Source organism: Amia ocellicauda, chromosome 15 (assembly GCF_036373705.1).
Source record: "Amia ocellicauda isolate fAmiCal2 chromosome 15, fAmiCal2.hap1, whole genome shotgun sequence".
NCBI classification, from domain to species: Eukaryota; Metazoa; Chordata; class Actinopteri; order Amiiformes; family Amiidae; genus Amia; species Amia ocellicauda.
Window position 1 is genome coordinate 3,230,918 of NC_089864.1, and position 10,596 is coordinate 3,241,513.

The window sequence follows — 10,596 nt, forward strand, 5'->3', positions numbered from 1 at the left end:
AATACTAATAAGTAACTAACAGTAATAAGGGAAGAATAAGAAATGCAGTCTGAAGAGTTACCACTGATCCTCTGTGTACAGGTGTGGGGAAGTACGTTGCCACAGCTGGGGGGTCAGTAACCCTGCCCTGTGGCCTCTCAGCACCCCCTTCAGCCAGCGAGGTTCTCACATGAACATGCAGGAAGAGTGATTATCTTATGGTCCTGGTGACCAGAGATGAGAATGGAGTCATCACATCCAGGCCTGATCTGCAGAACAGACTGTGGCTCAACGGAGACTTCAGCCTCACCATCTCTAATGTGGAGAGCAGTGACAGTGGGGCATATCGATGCAGTGGTCAATCTGTGTATCTGCAGGTGAAGACAGGTAAGAGGTGCCTCTTCAGATGGTTTCTTCAGATTAACTAAATACACATGCACGTTATACGAGGGTTACTTTAACCGTGACTGGGCTGACCTGTTACAGAACTGTACAAGTATTTTCTTTCACAAATGCAGTCAGAGTCCGGAGTCAGGAATCAACAGGGTTTTTGTTTTATTAAGAAGGTCTTCAGAGAACCAGGGCACACACAGGGGCAGTACCCTGGTATGTCTAACTCTGAATTTAAACCATCATTTCACAGGCTCTGTCACGTTTCGCAGGGCTCGGGAACCTGGGGACCCAATTGCAGTGCATGATCGAGGGATGGTCAGACAGGTGTGGGTCGGGTGTTGGCAGATCAGGGCAATACAGGGCTAGGCACAGACGTGGTCGTGGTCATGGGCAATGGTCAGGCGATCAGGCAAACAGAATAAACAAGGGATTGACAGAGTCATGGTCGAGAATACAGGCAAGGGTTCAAGGAAACAAGGCTACACGGAACGGGCACAAGGAGAATGCTCAGGATTGCAGGGTGAACTGACAAAACTTCACCACAACTGACGGAAGTGAGGGGATTATAAGGGAACAGGAAACTAGGTAGGGAGGTGCAATGGGAACAGAGGGTGGAAGCAAGAGTGCACAAGGGTGATGAGGAATGTTAATAGGATGATTGCTGGGAGAGTGCTAGGAAAGGCAGGGAAATGGCGGCCTCTGGAGGGGATAATGACCATGACAGGCACAAAGTTTACTTAAAACAACTCCATATAAGGACCATGCAGACAAAGCAGATTTTAACATTAAACAATGATCACACACTTCTGCTTTTGATCACCCTGATGTTAACATCATGTAAGGAAGTCATTCAGTATCTAGGACCTCACAGACGCTGCTGTGGTTTTATATATTTCAGAATAGACGAGCAGCCTGTCTGCTAGGACTATGGACAGGTATCTGTTTTAGAATAAATGAGAAATGCCGTCTGCTTGTATTTTGGGATTGTACTCTGTCTGTACTGTCTATAAATCCTACAATGATCAGGTCACAGGAGTCTGTGTGGAAATCCACTCACAGCCGACACAGTCAATTCTTAAGCATAATTAAACTTATTTTGAACATAGGTTTTGATATTTCATTCTACAGAAACCAAAGGCAACACATATGCAAATGAGTCCCATTACCCATACATTTACGTAATGTTGTAGTGTTAATGAGTTTAATTTTAATCTAATTTTTTAAATTTTCACAGAGCCAATTGTATGTTGTTACTACAAAACACTGTTCTCTTAGGTTTAAAAACACACATGCACTATTTCACTGTTTTGTGTCAAATGACTAGTCAGAGCTACTCATGCACTCATACACTTTCTCCAACTACAGAGACTGCCAACGCATCTCTCTGAACACACCCAAATGGTCAGCCCAAGCCAAATTGCAGTGTCTCCCCCTGGTGGCCAGACTGCGATCAGCAGCTTCTCCACCTTCATGCTTCTCTACACCAGCTCTAAGGCCTGCGTCCTGGCGGCCATGATCCTGGCTGTGGGGTTGTGTGAGATCAAGGCCAGCCGGCGAGGTGAGTGTGTCCAGGGAGAGAGCTTCCCTACTCTTCACTGTTAACAGGAAACGTTATGACACAACTTTCTGTAGTGCCTTGAGGACCGGCTGGCCCAGGGCGACTGACTGACAGCTTAGTCCTGCATGATCAGTAGGAAGAATAAGTGACCTCTTCAAACTGTTATAAAAGTGGACTGTTTGCATGGCAACTAAAGCAGTATGAAAAGGAAAACAAAATGTGTGTAAAACTGACGGCTGTTATTTTTATCTCAGCCCTCCATTCTGAGAGATGGGGGTGTGCGGGAGAGTAGCTGATGAAGGCCTTGGCACTAGACATAGGCCAAAGATCAAAGACCAGGGCAAGTGGTTCAGAAATGCTCCATCGTTTTTCACTTCTTGTTTTTGTACAATGTATCATTTTGTAATCATATATATAACTGCTGTGCCATTTAAAAGATGTCTCTGTCAGTCACACCTCATGAATTTGACTGACAGCTCAGAGATTTAACAAGCAATTGTGAATCCCCTCCCCACCCTCCCAAGAGCACAAAACCTCTCTTGTGTGCTGTAAACACTTCTGGGCATCTTGTCTGTGTTTGTTGTGTGTTCATAACAAAAAGACTCAGTGAGGTGTGATCGTTCATAAAAGTAATGACATTGTATGACATTCTAACAAGAATAAAGATGTATTTTCAGCTCCATCACCCTCTCCTCAGCACAAAATTTCGTCTTCTTTGTAAATTAGGGTTTGGTTGGGTTTAGGAGATTTGAATGACTCTTTCAGGTTTTATCCTGATAAATGTTCAGGTTTTATCCTGATGAATGTTGAATACTGTTGAATGCTTTTGAATGTATTTATGACCACATTTTGTAATTATTGCAATGGGCATCTGACATTTATTTATTTATTTTACTTATATTTCTTGGCAGACGACCTTATCATGGTGCATTGTTAAGATGGACCTTGAACTCAATTAAAATGAGGCGTCAGCTGGTTTAGAGAGAAAGACCCCAAATAATCTCCCCTGCTTCCATTCCACACCCTGTATCACAACACATACATACATACAACATGAAGTGTGTTGTACAGAGGCTTGATCCAGGAAGTACAATACTGTCCATGTGTACAGTAGGAGGAGACAGGACCCATGGAGGGAGGAGAGGAGGAACAGGAAAGCTAAACAGCAATAACACAGTCTGGTACAGAAATAAGGATGAGATGCAGGAAGAGCGAGAAAGAGCGAGAGAAGGTGGGGGGGGGAGAGAGAGAGAGACAGGGTGAAAAATAGGAAGTGAGACACAGGTACACTAGGTGTGGCACTGTTCCAGGAGAAGGACACTGAGAGACACTGAGACATATTGAGCTACAGAGAGTCATACAGCAGTGATTTGGTCTCCAAACATATAGACAAGGTAAGCGGTAAGCATTTAAGCATGAATGTTTGCGTGTAATGACTGTATGCATGTAAGTGTGAATGTATGTAATGACTGTATGCATGTACTTTTGTCTGAATGAATAAATGACTGAAGGTGAGCAAGAAAATTTCAGTGTCACATTATTAAACCAGCAGAAACTATGAATCTGTTGTAACTTTGTTACAAATTCATACTCCTCCTCTTGGTCCTCCTTTGCTATAATCTTCTGTAGGTATCCCTTAAAGTATGCTGAAAATCATAAAACAACATCCAGTCCAGCATTGCGTTTGACTAGAACACGACACAAAATGTTTTTTTTTTTACATTGCATTTTGTCGAATTGAGTTGGACACTGTGTTTGAATTGCAGATTGAGTAATAGCTGAATAGCTGTTGAGTTGCACATATGTATTTTGTCCATTGTTACTCATAGTGTATTGAAATACATTTCTCAGCCACACATCTATCTGTGTGTGTCTCTGTTTTGTTGTCTCTGTATCCTAACTTGTGTATTACTATTCCTTTCTTAATTCCTCTCTCCTGCCTCTCTATTATATAATCCTCTACATTCTATATTCTGTTCATGTGTTTCTTTAAATTTCTGTATCCTACTGATAGAAGAACATAAAAAAACATGGTACTTAATTTGGAATCCCTATGTCTGTCAGGCTTCATTTTCTATATATTTGAATGCTGATCAATTTTTGCATTTATTTTAAAAATAGGTAAAAGATGGACCTGCCTCTGAATTCACATATCCATCAATTGGAATGAAACTCAAAGCTCTAAAGAAATATATATATATATATATATATATATACACAGCTCTGGAAAAAAATAAGAGACCACTTAACATTGATTTAATACACATATATATTATTCACATGCAGGAACAAGGTCTTCTAAAATTATGCATCCAGGCTGCTTTTGTCACACTAAACATGGTTGCACTATAGTTATCATCAGTGTTAGTATCTGTAAATACTTCCTCAACTTTATCAGGGCCCAGGTCTATCAGCTGCAGATTCTTTGCATGCTTGTCCACATCTCCCTCATCAGCTCTGCTTACTTTCACTTTCGCTCTCTCCTGGGCACAGCTTCTCTTTCTCATTCTCTTCACCTGTGCCTTTGTCCTGAGTGGCAGGTGAGGTTTTCCCCAGCCACAAAGAGTTTGTACAAGACTGTCAGCTGCAGGCTCGAGTGGCCAGTATGAGATCAAACGGTATAGTGACACTGCATGATCACCCTGGAGAGGCTGTGCAGGGCCTCTCTGAGGAGTGGGGTTCACATGGAGAGCTCAGAGAAGCACTGAGTACAGGCCTGCAATCAGAGGCCAGTTGAAGCCTCTTTATCTTATGTTGTTTCAGGCCCTCATGGTAATGTTTTTGTTCAGGCCATGTTTATGAGTTAAATAATATTAATGTTAAAAAACAACATAGAATCCTGTCCCCTCTGTGACAGCTCCCAATGCAGAGAGAGAAATGCAAGATCTTTTTTCCTGTATGAAACAAACCCTGTTGACGCATTTGCACAGATGCTAATCTCTTTATTTACATATTTTTTAGTTTGCTGGCAATTCAATCCCCAGCCTCTCTGGCACCTTTCACACAGACCTGAAATAAATAGCTGATTCGACTATACATCCCAAGAATGACGTCAATTAAACAATTAAATAAGGCCAGTGGCGCCAATCATTAGTATTGTAATTTCCTTATTACCTGCCAACCTTAACCAGAGCTACTTATAGTTCAGACACATAAATAGACACTTTTCACAAATGATTTTACAGAAGAGGAAAGACTGCTTTGCAAACATTGCTAATTTAATTTAATTAAAGGAAAATCAAATACAAAATACAGTGCTACAATCTTTTCAGGTGATTCAAATGCGAGTTGAGAAGTGCATATAGTCACAGCACAGCTACATGCAAAGGGGTCAAAGTGGGCATAAACCAGGGAAAATATAGTAGATAGATCGATAGATAGACATGCTGAAAAACTAGTAAATGTCAATCCCGATTCTCCAGAAGCATCCTAATTTGTGATACAAGCCCTACAGAAACATCCTTATTTGACTGAGTGTGCTACAGAGGTGAGTGTTTTTCCCTTGGCCAACAGGGCCACTCACAGGGCAGGCAGTGTGATTTAAATTAAAGATCAGTATAGCACAATTTGAATGTTGTTTCCTCATCTACAGCAGCTATAAGACCTTTACCAATAGGTCTGTTACCGTGCGGAATTGAGTGAGATTAAAAAATGCAGTTTCTTTCCATATCCATATGAAGCAGGTGAGACCATGTTTTGGATTGTGATTCATTATTCAATTGTTGCTGGATCACTCTTGACAATTTAGACAGTATTATACTGCACACACAGCAGTTAATTTAGTGCATGAAGACCGCTGTGACACTTGGCCCTGTTTCCCCGTACACAGGCGAGGGAAGTGAGACTGGTTTGTTTTGATTAAACCGAGAATACACATTGGCCACTGTTTCTGTTTTTACTGTTTTTTGTTGTTCTTTCCATTGTTTTGGATCTGTTTAAATTGGTTTCACTTTCTTTCATTTTGTCATTATAGTTTTAATGTCATCCTCTCGGTGGTAGTGTGTGATTTTAAACTTTTCTTTAAAAAAGAAATTGGATGATAATAATATACTATTGGTGTGTTACACAGCACTACTTTGGCATAGTCTATTCATTAACACTATATGCTGGGTGCCACATGTATGCATGGAGGATTTAGAAAAAATATAATTTTGATTTAACTTATAGAAATAGCAGAGAATGGCACAGGTAATATAGTTCACACATACATAAACCACCAAGCAAGCCTGATGAGATCCTTGTGTCAGTGTTTTTGAGAAGATGCTGCTGATCAGAGGTTTGGTGCTATGTCTCATGTCATGATTTGTTGTTTTCTTGTTTTAACACAGAGGCTGTCTACAGAGCTGCTGTCAAACCCAGGCATATCTGGATAGATGTGACGAAAGTAATGGATGCCATTTCATGTACTGAACACACCAGCTGATGACATAATTAGAAACTCTGATATCTTTGTGTTTGCATATTTCAACATATGTCTATCTTCATGGCATCTGCTTACCTCCAGAGACTGTAGGGTGTGTACCCCCCTGCGATTCTCCCTAACAGTTTGAATGCTGACAAACAGGCACTGACAGATAAGATAAGACCCAGTTGTGTAGAGTGTCTGAGTCACTCTACAGCTCCGCACTGTCACAATGCTGACTTCAAAAAAGACTTCAGGCGGGGCCAAGACTGTGAATATTGTCTCCTGGAACACCAACGGGTTTGAGGACAAGCAAGGAAAGGCCCTGAAACACCTGAGGGAACTGAAAGCAGATGTGGTCCTACTGCAGGAGACCCACATCGGACCAAAGGCAGGGGAACCTCCGGGGTCCACTAAAATTAAGGACCTGGGTCAAGGCTATGACTGGGCCATATTCACTGTGTACAGGAGGAACAGCAGAGGAGTGGCGGTGCTGATCAAACGAGGCTTGGCCTGTGAGGGGTTAAAATTCATGGCTGACAAGAAGGGGAGGTACATCATGCTAACCTGCTCATTGCATGGTGAAGACTACACCTTCGTCAATATCTACAACCCGAGTGATGAGACGATCCATTTCCCGGACATCCAGCCAGCGCCGGGGACACTGGTGATCGCTGGAGACTTCAATACTGTCTTGAACTGTGAGCTGGACAAGACGTCCAAGGTAGCAAACCGGGGCCACAAGGAAAGGCTAAAGAACCTTAGGGACTTCCTGCAGTCTCTGCACCTGGTGGACACCTGGAGATGCCTCCACCCCGAGGAGAAGATCTACACCTATTTTGACAAGTCCAAGAAAGGCGAATCCAGGCTGGACTACTTCTTTGTCTCCAGTAAGACCCTGAGCCGTGTCGTGAGCTGCAATATCCACCAACGCCCAAAATACCTGGAGAAAGACGACTTCATATCAGATCATGCCCCTGTTTCCCTGCAGCTCCTCACTGGTGGTCAGCTATGGCAGTTCAACAGAAAATTGCTGCAGGATGAAGTGTGTGTTTCACATTTAAAAGGTGTCATCGATATCTTCTCGAGGAAAAAGAGCTCCAAGATATGGATGGGTCTTAAATGCAGACTCCGGTGCGAAACATTCAGCTTTGCACACGGGCTCCGAAAGGGGCCAAAGGTTGGCTTGAGACGTGTGGGAGAAGGGAAGACCTTCACCAGTGCCTCTGCCATTAACAGTGAACTTAAGGTCTACCTGGATTATCTTTACAGGTCCAGGAACAAGGTCGAGCTGCAGTATGTGATGAGAGCTGTGCTGGTGGAACACGTCAGCAGACAGGAGATCCTAAGCACCATCTGTTCTCTGGAGGAGGACTCTCACACCCCAGTGCCTGATGGCTTCCCTGTTGCATTCTACAAAGTCTTCTCCTGCCAGGTGTCTGATCACCTCCAGGCCTGCTTCAATGAAATCCTTGACCTGAAACCCTTGTCTTTTCCCTTCCGTGAGGTGCTGTCCCTCAAGCAAGAGGACAGTTGCAGGATCTTCTCCTGTTTCAATGTGGACTACATGATCTTTGCCAGCATCCTGGCCCGGCGCTTGCAAAGTATCCTCAAACACATAGTGTATCCGGGAGGGAGCAGAGCACAGGACCTCAGCCCTAAGGACTACTTTCATGCAATGTGCAGGGCCAGGGACAGCGACTCCCCAACACTCGTAATTTCTCTGTCTGTCCAGTCCCATGGGGTCAAGTGGCCCTACCTGTTCCAGCGCCTCAAAGTATTTGAGCTCCCCCCGGAGTTTAGAAAGCTGCTGAAAAATGTGCTGACCCACTCTGATGCAAAGGACTTATGCTCGAATATTCCAGGGGGCCTGTCCCGGGGCCTCCTGCTGGGTTGCCCTCTCACCCCCGTGCTGCTCGGACTGTGTCTGGAGCCCCTGGCACAGTCCATACACCTAGATGTGAGGGTTGTTGGTTTGGCTTTGGGAGACGAGCCCCACAAAGTGAGCATCCAAAGCGACCAGATCCTGGTTTTCATGAGCTGCCCCACAGCTCTGTCTTCGTCAGCTTTGCTTGAGACACTGGCAGAGTTCTCGCTCAACTCTGGGGTGCAGATCGACGTTGGCCAGTCGACAGTGTTTAATGTCGGATTCCCCAAGCCTGCCGATGGGTCAGTCCTGCAGGACTTCCAGTGGTCAGTGGATGGCTTCTTTTTCCAGGGCTGCTGGATATCTTTGCAGGAGAAAGCTTGCCTGAAAAGGAACCTGGAACCTCTTTGCTTGCAGCTAAAGTCTGACCTGGAGAAGTGGACGTCTGAGACCTCAGCAAAAAAAGCAAGGCTCATCAAGAAGCATCACATTCCCAGGTTCCAGACCGTCTTCCAAAGGCTGCCTGATATTGTTGACAAGGAGCAATGTGAGGAAATAGACCAGTTCATTGCATCCTTCGTGCAGCCTGAGGACTTGGGCAGAGTGACTGACTGGGGTATCCCCCATTTGTACTGCTGTGCACTGCTGACACAGTAGTCACAGACCATACTCTATGTAATCAATCAATTTTGAAATGTGCCCCACTAGTTTGGGTGACGTTTCACCCGGAAGTTTGTTTTATGTTTACTTTATTTGAGTTTATTTAAACTGTTCAAGGTTAATTTATTTATTATATGTATTTACTTTGATGTAGTATGTTTAGCACTCTGTAAAGCACTCTGTGGCTAACCTGCAAAAGGCACTATACAAACAAAAAATGACTGATTGACCTTTGAACCGGAAGTTCCACCTCCCCCAGTTGACCTTTGACCCTCCCTCTCTGCCATGTTTGTTGAAGTTTTTTTATTTGGCAGGATGCTCTGCCATCTTGGTAGGAAGCATTGCATTTTGGCAGCAGCCCCCATCATGTTTGTTGTAGTTTTTTGCGGTTGAATTTTTGTAGTTTTTGTAGTGGATTTTGTGGATTCGAACCTACAAGGACAAATGTCCATTGGACAAATGTCCAAAGTCCCACTCAGCCACCAGTAAATCCCCACATTTTTTCTTAGCAATGAGGCATGAGAATAGTCTAAAAGAGAGATACTATATTCCTAATGAAGCAGGTAGTTTTGGAGGAGTCCATGCTCTACTGAGTAGTGAACAGGCAAAGGGTGCTCATATGAAAATGGTTATCAGATCAATATACGTACAAAGTGCACAAACCAGCCAATGTGAGGTTTAAGAGGAACTTGACTGTGGTTCCATTAAGGTGAATCTGGAAAGATGTGTCGAAAGTAATGGACACCCTTTCATGTACTGAACACACCAGCTGACGACATCATTTAAAAACTCTGATATCTGTGTTTGCATATTTCAACATATGTCTATCTTCAGAGATTGTAGGGTGTGTACCCCCCTATGATTCTCCCTAACAGTTTGAATGCTGACAAACAGGCACTGACAGGGACACACGCACCCGGGGACACAAATGGAAATTGGGCTTCAAGGCATTCAAAACAGAAAACAGGAGACACTTCTTCACACAGAGAGGCGTCACAACCTGAACAAACTCCCCAACAATGTGGTAGATGCTGAAAATTTGGGAACATTTAAAAATAGGCTGGATAGGATCCTTGGATCACTCAGTTATTAATGGACACCAAACGAGCATGATGGGTCGAATGGCCTCCTCTTGTTTGTAAACTTTCTTATGTTCTTATGTTCTAGATAAGATAAGACCCAGTTTTGTAGAGTGTCTGAGTCAACCTACAGCTCCGCACTGTCACAATGCTGACCTCAAGAAAGGTTTCAGGAAGGGCCAAGACTATTCAATTGTCTCCTGGAACACCAATGGGTTTGAGGACAATGTAAGATGTGGTTCCAGGTAGGCTGATCTAGTGTAGATGAGTCAGTTCTCCAAATTCAATAATGGTATGAAATACATTCTAACCTGTAGATGTGCTGTTCAAATATGCATGGGCAGTGCCATTAATACACAAAACTGGTAAAGAAGTGTGTGCATTTAAACAAATATTCATCCAAGGGTGTGTTCCAAACAAACAGCAGACAGACCATGCAATATCATTTCTCAACCAGGGTTAAAAGTAAATGTAAAAGCTATAACCACATATACCACAGAACAGTCACGACATATCCAGACAATGCCCTGAAGGTGTATGGGAAATTGGGATTTTTTAAAAAGAAAACCCTAAAAATGTATGTTTAAAGAAGGTGATCATGTTAAGGTCTCAAAAATAAATGGGAAATTTGAAAAGGCCAAATCTATTGATCTGACAG